The sequence below is a fragment of the Bombina bombina genome, chromosome 6 (assembly GCF_027579735.1).
Source record: "Bombina bombina isolate aBomBom1 chromosome 6, aBomBom1.pri, whole genome shotgun sequence".
In the NCBI taxonomy this organism is placed as follows: domain Eukaryota; kingdom Metazoa; phylum Chordata; class Amphibia; order Anura; family Bombinatoridae; genus Bombina; species Bombina bombina.
In genome coordinates, this window is record NC_069504.1 from 480,957,990 (window position 1) to 480,976,685 (window position 18,696).

At 39.3% G+C, this 18,696-nt stretch overlaps 1 protein-coding gene across 2 annotated transcripts in view; it reads right to left on the reverse strand.

Moving 5' to 3' along the window:
• Positions 1-6,893, reverse strand: part of TLN2 (talin 2) — a 637,355-nt gene extending 630,462 nt beyond the window's left edge. For both annotated transcript variants that reach the window (XM_053717305.1, XM_053717304.1), the window contains exon 1: positions 6,777-6,893. The gene's annotated coding sequence lies outside the window, so the exon portion shown is untranslated. The remainder of the gene's footprint in view (positions 1-6,776) is intronic.
• Between the last annotated feature and the right edge of the window lie 11,803 nt (positions 6,894-18,696).

The window sequence follows — 18,696 nt, forward strand, 5'->3', positions numbered from 1 at the left end:
GACGCCAGCAAGGTGGAGGTGGAGTACTGGTTTGGGATGGTATCATCAAAGATGAGCTTGTGGGGCCTTTTCGGGTTGAGGATGGAGTCAAGCTCAACTCCCAGTCCTACTGCCAGTTTCTGGAAGACACCTTCTTCAAGCAGTGGTACAGGAAGAAGTCTGCATCCTTCAAGAAAAACATGATTTTCATGCAGGACAATGCTCCATCACACGCGTCCAAGTACTCCACAGCGTGGCTGGCAAGAAAGGGTATAAAAGAAGAAAATCTAATGACATGGCCTCCTTGTTCACCTGATCTGAACCCCATTGAGAACCTGTGGTCCATCATCAAATGTGAGATTTACAAGGAGGGAAAACAGTACACCTCTCTGAACAGTGTCTGGGAGGCTGTGGTTGCTGCTGCACGCAATGTTGATGGTGAACAGATCAAAACACTGACAGAATCCATGGATGGCAGGCTTTTGAGTGTCCTTGCAAAGAAAGGTGGCTATATTGGTCACTGATTTGTTTTTGAATGTCAGAAATGTATATTTGTGAATGTTGAGATGTTATATTGGTTTCATTGGTAAAAATAAATAATTGAAATGGGTATATATTTGTTTTTTGTTAAGTTGCCTAATAATTATGCACAGTAATAGTCACCTGCACACACAGATATCCCCCTAAAATAGCTATAACTAAAAACAAACTAAAAACTACTTCCAAAACTATTCAGCTTTGATATTAATGAGTTTTTTGGGTTCATTGAGAACATGGTTGTTGTTCAATAATAAAATTAATCCTCAAAAATACAACTTGCCTAATAATTCTGCACTCCCTGTGTGTGTGTGTATATATATATATATATATATATATATATATATATATATATATATATATATATATATATATATATATATATATATATATATATATATCACACAATATGATGGCACTGAAACTTTAAGGAACACAGAGGAAAAATTATAAATGCTCAGTAGCTTTGCTTTGAGTATAAACGTAAAACTATCTATTTTAATTACAGTACACAGGATACCCAATGAGGACAGAAATAGACAAACGTAGAAGTATAGTATTTCTTGCTATCACCTTACAAACTACAAGAGGTTCATCACCACACAAATAACATGCTGTAAATCTGGTCTGTTTGTAGAGAAAGAGATTGGCTGCAGCACTTGCACATTGCTATTCTGGGTCACTGAGGTAGTTGAATTTTCAACTATCAAACCAACAGCATCCAGTCTGTGGGAAACATTCTTATCTAATGATTCTGTAAAGTAATTCCTGTGTCTCATTTGCCTCAAACACATACACTTTTTCAATGAAGAAACAAGGGGATATTTATATTTACAGATACAGTATTAAACATACCCCTTGGTAAATGACCTCACCCTAGTAATAGAGATATTCTTAAACCACAGCTATTTCTGTATTTCAACACGAAGTTCGCTGTCACTTTTCCCTTGCTGACCATGAACTTTAAAGCAGTACACTGTCTTTGTAGATTATGTCTTTAAAAAGTGACAAAGAACACAAACCAGATTGTCAAACCAATGATATCAGGCGTGCCTTATATGAAACCAATGACAAACAAAAGCTCTATAACCAAAATTGTTATAACAACCCCCTTTAAAATGTAAGCATAGTAACAAAAACACCACAATTCAGGAATCCATTCCAATAATTTCCAAAATATTATTAAAAATTAGTTGTCATTTTGGCGTTCTGCACAATCCTGCTTTGAAAGGAAAGAAAGAGAAAATAGACATCTGTTCATGAAACATTACACATTCACAAAACTACATTATATGACAGAAAAGAAATGAGTACAATGCCCTATCAACCATTCAAAAGAACATAATTTAAAAGGCCATTATAGTGATAAAATAATAAAGTGATTAAACAGATCCAAATGAATGAGAGCATGTCATTTTACCACTAGCAACGCTGCAACACTGCTGGTCTCAAGCAGAAACTGCAACTGATCAAACTGCACAACTGGGTCATGTGACTTGCACCGCTGATTAGATCAGCTGCATTTTCCAATTGAGACCATCAATACTCTGCAGCGGTTCTTTCATTTTGTGTGAAATAATTTTTACTATAATAGCCCTATAAAAATTATGATTTTGTTGCCAGAAAATATGCAGTAAAATCTTTCTAATACCTCTTGCTAATGCTTTTTGGCCAGTAGGTAAAACAAGCATGGTACTGCGAAGTAAAAAGCTAATGCTTGTTACCAGATTGGTACTTTCTGATAGTTACCAATGTTGGTTGCACCTATCAAACAGTGAACATTTTTAAGAAGTACACAGCTGAAACTAATGCATTAGTTATAATTTAAATTAAACTGTTAATACAATATATTTTTTAAGAAAAAGAAAATATATATTAATATTTTAAAATTTGGAGTACAAAGTATTTTTAAAGACCACTATATTATATACCAGGTAGAATGTGCTGTTGTGGATATATACTATTTTAGACAAAACTATAAGAGCAATGTATTTCTTGATTTTTGCACCCCTGAAGAATTGCTTCCCCAGGCCAAGGGTGCCTAAGGTTATTATCCAAGGGCAGCACACACACACAAACATAAGCGTGTGGGGATCTCATAGTTTAAAACAGGGGTTGACAGATCTTTTTAAAATGCAGGAGCCAATAAAAATATATTTAGGAGCCAGACAGTGGTATTTGTATATAGATAATGGAGAATAACCCAAAAAGTTAGGAGCCAGGGGTAAAATTCCAAGAGCCAGTGACTCCCTTTCGAGCTGTGGCTTAAAGGGTCATGAAAGTCAGATAAGAGATTTTTAAATTTACTATTATTAAATTAACTATGTTCTCTTAGTATCCTATGTTAAAAACATACCTAGGTATGCTCAAGAGCAGCAAAATGCTAACAATGCCTCTTGTTACTGGCTCACCAGATGTGTTGAGCTAATGTCCAGTAGTGCATTGCTAATCTGGGGCTAATATGTTAACCCTTAAAGGAACAGTAAACATCTTAGAACAAGTAATTTCTGTTCTATAGCTTTGGAATAACATATCAGCCAAGTCTAAACATTTTTTCAATGAGGTGGTGTTTTCACCTCTTAGCCAATAATGTGCAAGCCATCCAGCATAAAGACAAAGGGACAACCATGGCTATTGGCTAAGAGGTGGAAACATCACCTCATTGAAAAATTTGCCTTTTGCCATGGGCATTAGTAAATCCTAGCATTTCACAAAACTCTAGGTTTAACTATGACTAACATCTTGATTTCTACAGTTGTTTTTCAATAGCCAAACTCCACCAACCACTTGCCTTATTTGGTGGAGCCAATTTAAGTCTACAGAAAATAAGACTAGCCATGCTCAGAATGGTAGTATAAAGTGAATTGTTTCAATGTCTATTATTTGTGGGACAATATGTAGAAAGGTTAGCCTTAGAAAGTTAGTAGAGTGCATTTCAAGCTCTGAGAATTAGAAAAACCAAAATTTTCAGAGCTAAATTACATGAAAAAAGGGCAAAATAAATCATGAAAATTATATTTCAAAGTGTTTTTACTATGCATAACTAAACATTTTATATTAAAATCTCAAGGTGTTTACACTGTCCCTTTCAATCCTGCCCTGCTTACAGCCTTTGATCTTTGTTCCTGAAAGTCTCTGGACTAGATAAAGATACCAAGCCCAAAGTAAGCAGACAGATGAAAAAAGCCATATAGATAAATATAGAATTTTAACATCACTAAACATAGAAAATGATGATGTAGTCTGCTTACAATGAAGAAATGATAAATAATCTAGTTCACAACTCCTCCACTGCAGCATTTCATATTCATCATATTAAGAACGTGTGCTCACTGTAACCTATGTGGGTTAATGCCCTTACATTCTAGGACAGAGAGGTAAAATGTATTTTTATTAGCGATCAAATTTCTGTAGATTTACCAGTACACACAAAGGTTTAATAAATGTCTGCAACAGACGCACAAAATCAATCTCTCTCTCTCTCTCTCTCTATATCTATATATATAAAAAAGCGCACTCCAAGGGATCCTTAATTAGGCACTTTTATTAAGTGAACGTTTTCGGACAAATATAGTCCGTCCTCAGACCAAACACTTTTTTGGTCTGAGGACGGACTATATTTGTCCGAAAACGTTCACTTAATAAAAGTGCCTAATTAAGGATCCCTTGGAGTGCGCTTTTTTTCTACATGTTTGCCTGTTTTGCTGCACCCAGGGCATTGGATCATTTGTTTGCTTGGAGTGCAATCCTCTAATGATTTATATACTGTATGTATGTATGTATGTATATATATATATATATATATATATATTTATATTGTTTTAATAAAACAGATTTTGTTTTCTTTTAATGTCAATGGTTGCTAAAACCTCTCCATCAATACAGAAATGGGAGGGGTTCTTATTAGCCAGTAACCAAGATCTTCTTTACTATTGACTGGGTGCAGGCATGTAATTCCAGCTAAATTCAGTTTAAACAAATGTCAGCATGAAGTAGGACTTGACAACTCTCAGGAGCAAGTACATACTATGGGGCCTATCTATCAAGCTCCAAATGGAGCTTGATGCCCCGTGTTTCTGCAGACTCGCCAGAAACAGCAGTTATGAAGCAGCGGTCACAAAGACCACTGCTCCATAAACTTTCCGCCTGCTCTGAGCAGACGGACAGACATCGCCGGAAATCAACCCGATCCGAGTACGATCGGGTTGATTGACACTCCCCTACTGGCGGCCCATTAGCCGCGGGTCTGCAGGGGGCGGCATTGCACCAGCAGCTCTTGTGAGCTGCTGGTGCAATGCTGAATACGGCGAGCGTATGAGCGAGGTCTGGCGGACCTGATCCGCACCGTCAAATCAGGTCCACCAGACTTTCTTAAATAGGGGCCCATAGATAGACTATATAACTGTCAGCCAGGTTAGTAAGGGGCACTCAGAAGGGCCAGATATGATGCAGTTGGAATGATGTCACTAATAATTGCATGACCTAAATGTGCCCCCTAGAGGTCTGGGCTCAGTCTCAATTAAGACCTCTGAGACTCCTGTATTTATGGCCCTAATACTACTATATACACATTATATGATATGATTCTTTGTGTCCTATATAATATATATATATATTTATTTAACTTCTCAGTATTCATAAGGCACAAATACATTTTTGCAAATCACGGCTTAAAGGGACACAAAACCTAACTTTGTCTTTAATTATTCAGATAGAGTATTCTAGTTTAAAACAACTTTCTAATTGACTTCTATTATCAAATTTGCTTCATCATCTTGGTATACTTTGTTGAAGGAGTAGCATTGCACTACTGTGAGCTAGCTGAAAGCATCAGGTGAGCCAATGACAAACAGCATACGTATACAGCTACAGTTCAGCAGCTAGCTCCCATTATTGCATTGCTGCTCTTGAGCCTAACTAGCTATACAGTTCAACAAATGATACAAAGAGAACAGATTAGAGAAGAAAATTGAAATAGCCTGCATTATCTGAATCAAGCGATTTTAATTTTGACTTTGCTGTCCTTCTAAATTAATATTGCTGCATTGTGCAATCTATGTGAAAATAATAATAAAAAAAAACAAAACAAGTGCCATAAGGTTGTATTATTTATCATCAATTTACTATTATGCTTACCAAGAAATTTGACAAAACAGACTAAACAGACTAAAGCTAAAGGATTCAGAACAACCTCCATGTGTTACCACATATAAACTACAAGGTGTACAAAATAGACAGTATGGCTTGATATTTACACAGAGTCCTAAAAGGCAAAGACATGTTACTATATAAAGTAGACTTTATTTAGTATGACTGCTTGGCTCCCAGGATTTGACAAGTAATGTCAGTGTACAGCTAAATGTAACCACAAGATCCATCTAATCAGTACAATCCCTGCCTTTTTAAAATCTGCCTGATAGCTACCCTTGTAATTACATCTCCACATTCATGACCTGTTCTACCTAAAATATGCCCTCCATATATTAAACACACTTGCAAGTGTCATGTGTTGTAAGGCTTTATACAAAATGCAAAGAGGATACATACGTTTTATAAACTGGTGCAGGATTAGATTTATGTTAAAATTGTGTTATGCAAATTGTTGCAAAATCTGTGTTTTTGTGTCATTATGTTTCAAACAACCATGTTTCTAAAGCAATTGACCTAAAAATGATAGCAGCTAAAAAAATACATGGGAGAGATATCCGTTTCTTTAAAACTTAGGTACAAGTTCAAAACACAATTCAAAAAGTAAATTAATAAATACAAAACTACAACAATGAGTACAAATGTCTCTCTTCACAGCTCCTATAAGCATTTCTGTGTTCACACACACATCTAAAACTCGGCAGCAATGCATGTGCTAGTTTCTGAGGATTTGCCCTCAAATTCCTGCACACCATGTCACAGAATATAATCTCTTGCGCCTATTTTCATTATGAAAAGCCATGCATGTACCACACCTCTGTCTATGCATCTCTAGCTAATCTACAGCTCTCGTATCCATACATTGCAAGAATATTTGTATTTTAAACAGCCGCCCAAGATGCATCAATACACACACATATCTATTTAAACGCACACCATAGCCCTGTATTCCCATGGTTAGTTATCCATATGTGAAGCCCACATGCCTTTATAGTAAGGCTAATCTCTGCATACCCCTTACCATTTAAACAAATTCCTACACATTCAGCATATGCCGTTGAACAATTGAGAATATACTTTGCATTCGCACTCCCTAAATCACCCCTACTTACCGGCCCCACTATCTGCTGGTCCCCGAGTCACTCCCTCTCCATCCCCCGCTGTCTCTCCACCCGTAGGGCAGCCGACCCTAATCTCGCGAACGCACATGCGCTAACCATTGAGAAAAGAGGGGGGCTGAATGTAACACGGTATAGATGTGCGCAGTCGCGGAGCTTCTTGGCACGGAGGTCCTGGTTGGTATGACAACGGGCGCCATCTTGTGGCTGGCAAGAGGTTTTATGAATTGTCTATAAATATCACATGGAAATGAATAAATCAGAGTAAATATGGGCTAAATTGAGGTTATAATGGAGCATTGTTGACAAGGTTTAAAATTCAAAAGTAAACATGCATGATTTAGATAGAGAATGCAATTTTAAGACCCTTTAATAAAGGGATATGAAACCCATCAACATTTCTTTGTGATTAAGACAGAGCATACAATTTTAATACAGTTTGCACTTTACTTCTACTAATACATTTGCTTAGTTCTCAAGCTATCCTTTGTTGAAGAGATAAGTAGGTAGCTTTCTGAAACATAATACATAGCATGAAATAGTGCTGCCATCTAGTGTTCTTGCAAATGGATAACATTCTTGCAAAAATGCTGCCATATGGTGCTGTGGGCACATGAATGCTCCTTAGGTTACGTCCCTGCTTTTCAACAAAAGATACCAGGAGAACAAATAACATTTGATAATAGAAGTAAACTAGAAAATTGTTTACAATTGCTTTCTTTAGCGTAATTATGAAAGAAAAAAATGGATTTTCCATTATTTACTTAGTTTTCACTATATTCTTTGTTAAAAAGCAAACATATGCTCAGCAGCAGCATTGCACTGCTGAGAGCTGATTATTCGTGGCTAACACACATCTGTCTCTTGTCATTTTCTCACCAGATGTGTTCAGATAGCTCTCAGTAGTGCACTGATGCTCTGGTGTAGAATTTAACCCCTTGCACCAAAAGGACATATATAAACATAATGCGGTACATAGCCCATTGTACCGCAAGCCCTATATATACATCTGACCTTAAGCAAACCCATGCAGCTCTGGGTTGTCAAGTAACAGTTCTTCTTCATATCGTAATGGAGTCACTGTCTATAATAAGGTGACCAGATTTTTAAATTGAAATCAGGGAACATTTTTTTTAAACCCCTTACACTAAATTATATTTTGCCCCTAAAATCATCACTTGCAAAACTAACGGGCCAGGTCAAATCCCGCTTATGTGTTTATTCCCTGCTTTGTTCCCCTCAAAAAAAAAAGGCCCAATAAAATTTAGAAAGCCGGGGAGTTTCCCACATTGCTTCCCTATCTTCTACCACCAGTCCAAGCAGCATGATCCATTAATCGACGTCGAGGATTCCAGGCCTGTATAGGACCAGCTAAAACACCTACATAAGAAAAAAAGTTATTTTTTATAATTTTATTCTTTGATAGAGAACTAGAATTCCTTTTGTTCAAAAAAACATGGGTAAAAATGTCAAGTGTATACTATAAAATACCCCATACAGGGGGCGGAGCCGGCCATGAATGAAGATGGCCACAAAAAGATAGAGCTCCGTTTGATGCTCCGGGGTTAACAGCTCCATAGGAGACAAGTGGCTTCACTCGGCTGTTTGCAGATAAATAATGAAGGTGTGAACACTCATTGATCGGATCGGTGCTGTTTTTGGAGCTGTACTGCAACTTAAAAGAGAGGGATCTGTTGCAGCCTACTCTGCAGGCACTTAGCAATTTCGTCAACGTCACGCTGCTGATAGGAAGCGTTGATCAGCAGCCCGACGCTGCACAGTGAGTACCGGCTCCTTCCTACAACAAAAATGTGAACACACAGTAATGTCAAGCACCCACACCTAACCCTAATCGGCATCTTGACTACCACCCATGTTCACACGGAACACACTTCACAAACTCCCGGCAGCGGGATTATGCGGCTCACAGACCGCCATTACATTTAATCTGTCAAGGGGGCAATTTAGATGAAGCGGGTTATAATATTACCGCATAACAACCCGGGGATCAGCTGCGACCTTGCATACATGAGCTTTCTTCATGCCTCTACACTAAACAGCTCACAGATGCACTGATTATAACTCGAGTACCCAGTCCGTACGTGGCTGACTCAGGGCTACACTGTAGAGGGAGACACAAGACCTCGGCTCTCACCTCTTCACTGTCAGTGAGCATGTGACAGTGCGCGCCTCGCAGCCTCTACCTACTTGCGCAATGTGTATGTATTTGATTTGAGAATAAATTATGCAGCGACACGCACAATTATTTAAAATAGGAGCTGAGCGGGGGGTGGGGGGGTCACCAATAAATACCCCAATTTTTTTTTATAATTTTTTTTTTTTAAAAAATGTTTTATTAAAATTAATTAAATCAGGTGTAATTACACAGATAGGACAGGTGAGGCACTGCCTTACCTGCCTCCTATGATAGCACGTCCCGTACCTGAGCATACCTTATCACACAGGACTGATTTAGCCGCCACAAGGCAATGCTTAACACGTAACCAAAAGGGCATTTATAACTAGATATCACTTGCTCAACGATGGCATCTAGGAGAGTGCCCAAAGCAGATAAGCAGGCAAAGACAACAGCTACTACAGGTTCCAAAATGGAGTTGTTTTTTAAAACGATAGAGGCAAATGCTTCACCTTCACAAACATCCAACTCCATAATCCTAGATGAGCCCAGTGCAGCATGCATGCAACAAACCACTGAACGCCCAGTTACCCTAGCAGACCTATTGTTATTACCCACCAAGGAGAACTTTAAATCTCTTATGGTACATGTGAGTCAAGTTATCAAGGACAGCCTCACTGAGGTCAAAAAAGATGTGGCAGAATTTGGCCTAAGAGTGGTTCAAATTGAAGAACAGACGGAAGAGTTGGTAACAGAATCTAATACCATGGCGAGCGTGTTAAAACAACAAAATGCAACTATCTTGCTACTACAGTCTCAAGTGGAGGATTTAGATAATAGAAATAGAAGGCAAAATCTTAGAATCAGGGGAGTTCCTGAAACAATCTCATCTCCACAACTAAATGTTTACTTACAACATCTCTTCGAACATATTCTACAAAACAAAGAACCCACAACTACTCTGCTGGATAGCGCACACAGGACGCTCAGACCACAACCATCCACATCTGAACCCCCCGTGATGTTATTGTTAAGTTCCATAAATATACGGACAAGGAAAAAATATTAATGGCATCCATGAAGCTTTCCCCGCTTAAATGTGACGGACATGAAATTCAAGTTTATGCTGACCTCAGTCCGACAACACTCTTCAAACGAAAGGAGGGTATCTGACCCTCCACATTAAAGATTTGGGCATTCCATACCGCTGGGGATTTCCCTTTTCGCTAAAAGTTGTAAAAGGCAACAGAACCTACACATATAGAGACCCTGAGGATATAGAGAATTTCTGCTCTAATTTGGGCACTGATACTCCTTCTCTACCGAAACTATCTGAGGAAAAATCATCTGCATCCCAACAAAAGCCTAAGCCTCAGAGACCGGAATGGATCACTGTCCCAAGAAAAAGGAAAAATCAACTACCCGCCAGAAGACAGACCTTCATGACTATTCTAGCTCTATATATCATTAAGTGATCATATGATCTTATGCTGCACAAAAATATGGTGCTCCCTTGTGGGCATGGACTATGACAGGAGGGTATCAGTGTTACCTATCCTTCCTTACAATTCCACACAATGCTAATTAATCTCCTAGCACTAATCTTAGCTTAAATTCCCATGATGTTCTCCCCCTATTCATTACTAGGCTATACCTTATCGTATAGTTCTTCTTCCTCCACAGGAAGCAAATTGTTATTGTTCTTACATGTTAATGTTTTAATTGTTTTTTATTCTTGTTTGACGCTTATTTGTTTTTATAGATCACGTCTTATACATCCTGAGTCCCTTTCCTCACCTCCTTCTTACTTCCCATTCCTCTCTCCCCTTGGAGGGGGAGGGTCATTGAAGGTCCAATGCCTAAGAATACAAGGTAAGAAAACGCATACACACGTACCGCCATAAATCTTCCCTACACATTGCACATAGAACACTGAAGGTTGTTTCTCAAAACACTAAGGTTTAAATTCCCCCATGAAAAGATCTGTTGCCTTGAGATGGTTTGAAAAAACATAAACATTCCATAGTCTTTGTCCAAGAAACCCACTTTTTAGAACCCAAATTCACATCCAACTCGCACCCCATTGGATATTTTAACTCCTCACAAAATAAAAAAAGAAATGGAGTAGGAACTCTTATATATAAAGACATAATATTCCAATTACTACAGAAAGTAACAGACAAGAAGAGCAGAATTCTGATACTTGTAGGCCTAATTTTTAACCACCCAGTCACTTTAGTGAATGTATATGCCCCTAGCACTAAAAGAGTACACTTTTTAAAAAAACTGACAACATTAATTGCAGAACACACAGAAAGGGTAACCTAATCATGAGCGGAGACTTCAACCTTATACTGGATCCTAAGCTAAACTCCACATCTACAAACCCTAGTCCTTCCTCCAGACCCCCAAACATCATATTTGACTTTCTCAAACAGACAGGTGTGGTAGACGTTTGGAGGCTCCAGCACCCGACCCAACGCAATTACACCTTTTATTCCAATCCCTGGTCTTAATACACTCGCATAGATTATATCTTTATTGACCAGCTAAGTTTGGGTCAGGTGAGGCACTCTGATATAGACACCACAGCTTGGTCAGACCACTCGCACATTTTGCTGTCGATGGATTGGCTAGAGGGACCCTCTACACTATTTGTGTGGAGATTGAGTGAACCCTTGCTGAGACATGCCCCTACACAACACAATATATTTCAGACCCTACAGGAATACTTCCAGCATAACACCTTACCGGAAATTTCTCCTCTTACACTGTTGGATGCCCATAAAGCAGTCATCAGGGGGGAATATATTAAGCAACAGGCCAGACTGAAGAAATTATACAATCTTACTATGACATCTAATACAAGTAAATTACACGCCCTCAAATTACTACATAAACAGAATCCGTGAGACCACAGAATCTACACTGAGCTTACCAGGGTTAGGAAGGAAATCAACCATAAGTTAACTAAAGAAGCGCAGGGGAGTGCTCTCTACCTTTAGAAAGGATTTTTTTCTTGAAGGCAATAGAGCCGGTTCTTTCCTGGCAAGAGCATTGAGGGAGAAAACAGCTAAGACACACATATATAGACTGAAAAGGGAAGATGGAAATCTAATATATGATAGCAAACAAATATCTAATCGGCTTAGTGATTATTATAAAAGTTTGTGCAACCTCCCGGAAGACACATCCCCCACAAACGTCAGCCAACTAAAAGAGTATATCAGAGACTCTAAAATAAACATGGTGAGTCCCTCTCAAAAGGAGGATTTGGAAAAAACAATATCTGTGCTAGAAGTGACAAAGGCCATTAATGAATAACTATTACGTAAGAGCCCTGGGCCAGATGGCCTAACTAATGCTTATTACAAGCAATTTGGGTCTATATTAGCCCCATTTGGTAAAACTCTTCCATTCCCTCGATAATAACCTTCTACTATCCCTTAAAATGCAGGGAGCTCACATAGCGGTCATTTTAAAACCCAATAAAAATCCAGAGGACTTTCGTAGCTACAGACCGATATCTCTGCTAAACTCTGATCTAAAGATTCTGGGCAAAATACTTTCTAAAAGAATAAATGCTATAATTAATGATTTCGTTCACACGGACCAGGTGGGTTTTGTCCCCCGTCGGGAGGCGAGGGACAACACCATAAGGGCACTTCTCCTGGTTTCCCATGCAAAAACACACAAAATCAAGTCGGTCTTTATTACAATAGATGCAGAGAAAGCCTTCAACCGCATTAATTGGAGCTTTCTCAGAGCCACCCTGGAGTCCTTTGGATTTGGTGAAAAAATGATAGCTAGAATATTTGGCCTATACTCCTCCCCATCCACCTGCGTTAAATTAAACTACACTTATTCTAAATCTTTTCAAATCACAAATGGTACCCGTCAGGGATGTCTGCTATCTCCCACCCTTTTCATATTAACTATGGAGGTTCTTGCTTCTTACATAAGAGCAAATCAAAAGATCAAAGGTATCCCAATAGGCCCCCATGAGCCAAAGATTGCTTTATATGCAGACGATCTATTCTCAATTTCATCCCCGGAGAAATCAATTCCTAACTTTTTAAAAGACCTACATTAATTCTGAACTTTTTCAAAATTTTCGATTAATTTACAGAAATCAGAAATATTAAATATAGCTATGCCCTCGAATGAATTCCAGTGTTTACACAAAATCTTAATCCCCTTAAGCTCCAACAAGATTCTATCAAATATCTAGGGATCGCCCTCTCATCTAATCCATCTGTTCTCTTTGACAAGAATTATAGATCCCTACTACAGACAACCCAAAGGGAGCTGTCGAATTGGACCTCTAAACACTATCTTGGTGGGGTAGAATCCAATCAATTAAAATGTTGACCCTGCCAAAAATCTTATACATATTGCAAGCTATTCCAATCCCATTACTTAAATGGTATATATCCCAATTACAATCCCTCATTAACAATTATGTGTGGGGCAGCCATAAACCATGTATAAACAAGAATACACTATTTAAAAATACAACCAGAGGCGGACTTGGCCTGCCAAACATTAGGGAGTATTATACTGCAGTCAACTTACAAAGGGTCCTGGACTGGCATGGATCCTCAGATACTAAAGCATGGGTGTCTCTGGACTCTCACCTGTTACAAATCCCCAATATTGGTGCAGTGTGTTGGGTTCCCCAAGACCTGAGACCCCCTCAATGCACAACATTAGACATGCACAAGCACTTCTTTCAAACTTGGGATTCTGTGGTCTCCTCAGGAAACAATATCACTCACACATGCTCTCCCCTTTTTCCTATACCCTTGAATGCAGAGTTAGTAGGTGGGATAGACAATACATTTTGCAGATTACGTGAGTGGGACCACACACTTCCACTGGCCACTTTTACTGCAAATGGGAATCTAGTGAGTAGAGACAGGTTTACCACCATGACTGGAGGTAGACTTAAGAACTGGTTAAAACATGCACAGATATCACACTATGGCCTCTATTTATCATTGGTCTTGTGGACCTGATCCGAAAGTGCAGTTCAGGTCCGTAAAACCTCGCTAAATGCGGAGAGCAATACGCTCTCCGCATTTAATATTGCACCAGCAGCTCACAAGAGCTGCTGGTGCAACGCCGCCCCCTGCTGACTCGTGGCCAATTGGCCGCTAGCAGGGGGGTGTCAATCAACCCGATCGGGTTGATTTCCGGCGATCTCTGTCCGCCTGCTCAAAGCAGGCGGACAGGGTTATGGAGCAGCGGTCTTTAGACCGCTGCTTCATAACTTGTGTTTCTGGGGAGTCTGAAGACTCGCCAGAAACACGGCCCTTCAAGCTCCGTACGGAGCTTGATAAATATGGGCCTATATCTCATCCTGCCCACACAAAGCAGATCTGAACTGACCACTTACTCCATTTGAGACATTATGTTTCCAGTCCAAACCAATCCGACATTCTCTTTCCTTAGCTCGCAAATATCTACAAATCTCAGAACATTTGACACCTCCAAAATACACTATTAAGTGGCAGCAAGAATTACAAACGGTGATTAGCACGACAGAATGGGATAACATTTTTCAAAATACATGTAAGGCCTCAGCATCACCACAAATTTTGGAATTGAACTTCAAGATCCTCATGAGGTGGTATCTTACCCCATCGCGCTTACACTCCATATACCCGAGCGCTTCCCGGCTTTGCTGGAGAGGATGTGGGGAACAGGGCTCCTTGCTACATGTTTGGTGGCAGTGCTCCAGATTAGCGACATTCAAGAGCTCCTTAGGTACACATCTACAGAAAATTCTCCCACCAGACACAACCATTACTGCAAGATTTGTACTTCTCAATGACCTACCGAACATAAGAAGTAAACTACGACGCTGCTTGATACAAATATGTCTCAATGCAGATAAGTCTCTGATTGTCCATTGTGACTCCCACCTATGCTGTATGGATAGATAGGGTGTCTGAATTGCTGGAACTAGAGGAACATGGACATATGAAACAATCTCCACAACCCCTTCCCGGAGATTAAGTTTTTGTGGGAAGAATCCTTACATACCCTGTAACACATCACATCCATGGATTACACCCATTTTAGAATGGCTTGGGTTGACCCTCCCTCCCCCCTTCCTCCCCACTTTCCTTCCTAGCCTTCTCCTCCTCCAATTCCTTCCCCTTGGCTCCTATACCCGAGAGTCCTTGACCTCCTTGCTACTATTATTGATAGATACATCAGTTTCAAAACAACTCTAGGGGTCGTAGGGCTCCAGGTGCTATTATAAAGCCTTGTTCAACTTGAAATACACTCTTGATCACAAAGTTTATCTGTCAGGACTGCTTAGAGCTTCATCATGAGAAGAGTTGAATATACTCTGACGGGACTCTTTGATAAAAAGATAATAAGTCTCTGACGTGATGATATGTTATGTTATTGGTTTATTTTACAGTTGGTTGTATTGATGTTTAAGAGAAGTTATAAGAAATCCTGGAAAAACAAAAAATGCAAAAGGTGTTAGTATACAACCGCATTTGTACTTTTATCTGCTGTATGATGTATGTATGCGGGAGGCATTTTATCTATTGACGCTTGTAACCTTTTCTTTATAATTAAAAAAAAAAAATACCCCATATAAGCAACACAGTACCCATTCAGTTTTTAACACGCATGCCTTACTTAAAGCCAAAGATACACATCTCTTATACACGCTTTTGTAATAATGCCTCACGATAGGCCCCTAGACCCAATCACCAGAAGACACCCAATCAAAATCTTAGAAAGATTACATACTTCTAAACATTCCAATTTAACATACTAGACCTACCTAACAAGGGCTCAGCCTCTCGATTCCATTGCACCTGCACATATATAACATGCTTCCACTATTAACTAAACACTAACAACAACCTGGCAAATCCCATGCAGCACTTCACAATCTATATAGAGAGGGGTCCGAAGCTTTTAGCTTCAGTTGTGCTGTGAGCGCCATCGGTGCTGTGAGTGACATCAGTGAAGCTCTAACTAATCAACTAATCAGTGTCTAAAACAGATAAATCTAATAACTTCCCACAAACACATCTAACATGCACGGGACTCTGACCATCTTACCGGGGACATTTTCGGGGGACATAATTTGTTCGGGGACAGTCTCCTCAATCTGGGGACTGTCCCCTAAAATCTGGGACATCTAGTCACCCTAGTCTATAACGATCATCAGTTTGTGCCCGTGGGAGGTTCGGGGGAATGAAGATAGGTGGATGGGCGGCACAGCAGTTGACATAGTGGGAGGGAGGGGCGGCACCCTATCTATAGAAAAAGAGTTTGGAAGGGAGGGGAGGCTACACTACAGAAATTTTATCTTACTAAAAAGGAGAGAGAAAAATATTAGAGAATACAATAATCCTCTAAAAAAGAAAGGGAATAAAAATGGCACACATATGAGGTGAATTCAACAATTTATTAAACTCATATAGCATTTAAAAAAAAAACTTGGCACTTGTGTGTGTTTTATCATGGAGAAGAGTCGACTATACTTCATGATATTCTATGTGTAAACTACTCTCATTTTTTACTACCTGTTATCATTGGTTTATAACAGTGTGAGCAGCTCTGCATTAAGTTGACAAAGCTGATACACTGCTGTGCTCCAAATGGTACATCTGTGGTAAGATTGCACAGTTTGTGATTTGCAGGTCTAGAGGTGTTATCCTGCTGATTGGATGCACCTGTGAAGAGACCAGATGCACTGAGCTCAGCATGGTGAATGCTGTAACTTTCCTTCTGTATGGCAATTTTGGAACAGAATGGACTGCATGACATAGGATGAATGGTACATCTATGGTAAGACCTATGCTATACCCTATGCATGCACGAAAATACAATCTTTGATGTGGATTATTGCTTTTATAGCACGTTATTGGTACATCTTGGTAAGAAGGCATACAAAGTACTAAGTGTGAGGCGTGGCTCACTACCTGTGTGAATATAAAGTGGAGTGGAACTGATAGCTTGCTATATGAAGTTTGGTACATCTGTGGTAAGATCACCTGTATACTTTGTATTTGCTCACTATGCAATTTGCTGCCTAAGGTACATCCCTTGGTAAGAACGGGTATATAATATCCATTATGAAGATTCCTGCATTTGCAAACAAAATAGCCAGTGTGAGGCGTTGTTTATTATCTGTGTGAATACATGGTGTAGCAGAATGGCCTGCTTGGTACATCTATGGTAAGATCAGATATGTATCCCACACACGCCTAAATGTTGCAATCATTTGCTTAAAGTATATCTTTTGATTCAAACGGATACATTGTAGTCAGTATGAAGATTGCTTTGTCTTGCTAACACTCCAAAGAGTGGACATCTATAGACGCCTACCAAATAGACCGGTTCTAGTGAAACAATCTTCACTGTATACCCATCTCTTTAAGACTTGGGACCAGATACGCTCCAAAAGGAAAGGGATAATATCCCTTTTCTCCCCAATGACACCTATCCTTGACCACTGACTGGCGGACTTATCCCAAATGAATTAACAGATCGGGGACTAGGATATACCATTCCACTCTAATGGAGAAAGGGAAACTTAAGGAACTAGCACAATTATCAGAAATCGTCAGAGGATCTTTTAGACCATGGCTTAAATATGCTCAATCAGCACCCTTGATAGGGACATCTCCTCACAAACAAGGCTTGCTTAGGGAACCCACACATTTTGAACACCTCTGCCTGATGGATACACTGCCCCAGGGGTCTTTGTCGATAGCTAAAAAACTACTGAATGTCTCCACCATACCTCCAATCCCACTATTTGCATCACCTTGGCACACAGAATTAGGGATCTCACTAACCAGGAAACAGTGGAATTACATATTCTATCACACACATAAATCATCCTCCTCCCCTAGACTGCTTGAATTGAATCATAAAATCTTGTTCCATTAGTATCTTACACCGGATAGGATCAAACATGTATACCCTTATGCTAATGCCTCTTCTTGGAGAGGATGTGTTATGCCAGGTACCATGTCACACATTTGGTGGCAATGTAAAAATCTGTCATCATTCTGGAAAAGCGTAGAGACCTTTTATAAGGGACTACTGGGAAACACATTCACACTAACGCCAACAATGCCTTTCAGGAGGTCATGTTTTTCTGGGAATCCCTTATGCACACAACTCCTTCACAACAATGAGATATAACCCACCCCCAAAGTCGGGTCCTTCTTCTTCCCCTGCTCTTTCTTCCCTGATGTTTTCTTTATGTCTTCTCTTTTCTCTTCTTCGACTTCATCTCTTCTCTCACAAACTGGTCTCTTTTATCCTCAAGCTTTAAAGGGACAGACTACCATAGAATTGTTATTGTTTTAAAAGATAGATATTCCCTGTATTACCCATTCCCCAGTTTTGCATAACCAACACAGTTATATTAATATACTTTTTACCTCTGTGATTACCTTGTATCTAGTAACCTTCTTCCAGCCCCCTGATCACATGACTGTGACTGTTTATTATCTATTGTCTTTAGCATTGTTTTGTGCTAGATCTTAAATAACCCCCTTTGCCTGAACACAGTGTTATCTATATGGCCCACGTGTACTTTCTGTCTCTTTGTGTTGAAAAGAGATTTAAAAAGCATGTGATAAGAGGCAGCCCTCAAAAGCTTAGAAATTAGCATATGAGCCTACCTAGGTTTAGTTTAAACTAAGAATACCAAGAGAAAAAAGCAAATTTGATGATAAAAGTAAATTGGAAAATTGATTAAAATTAAAAGTCCTATCTGAATAA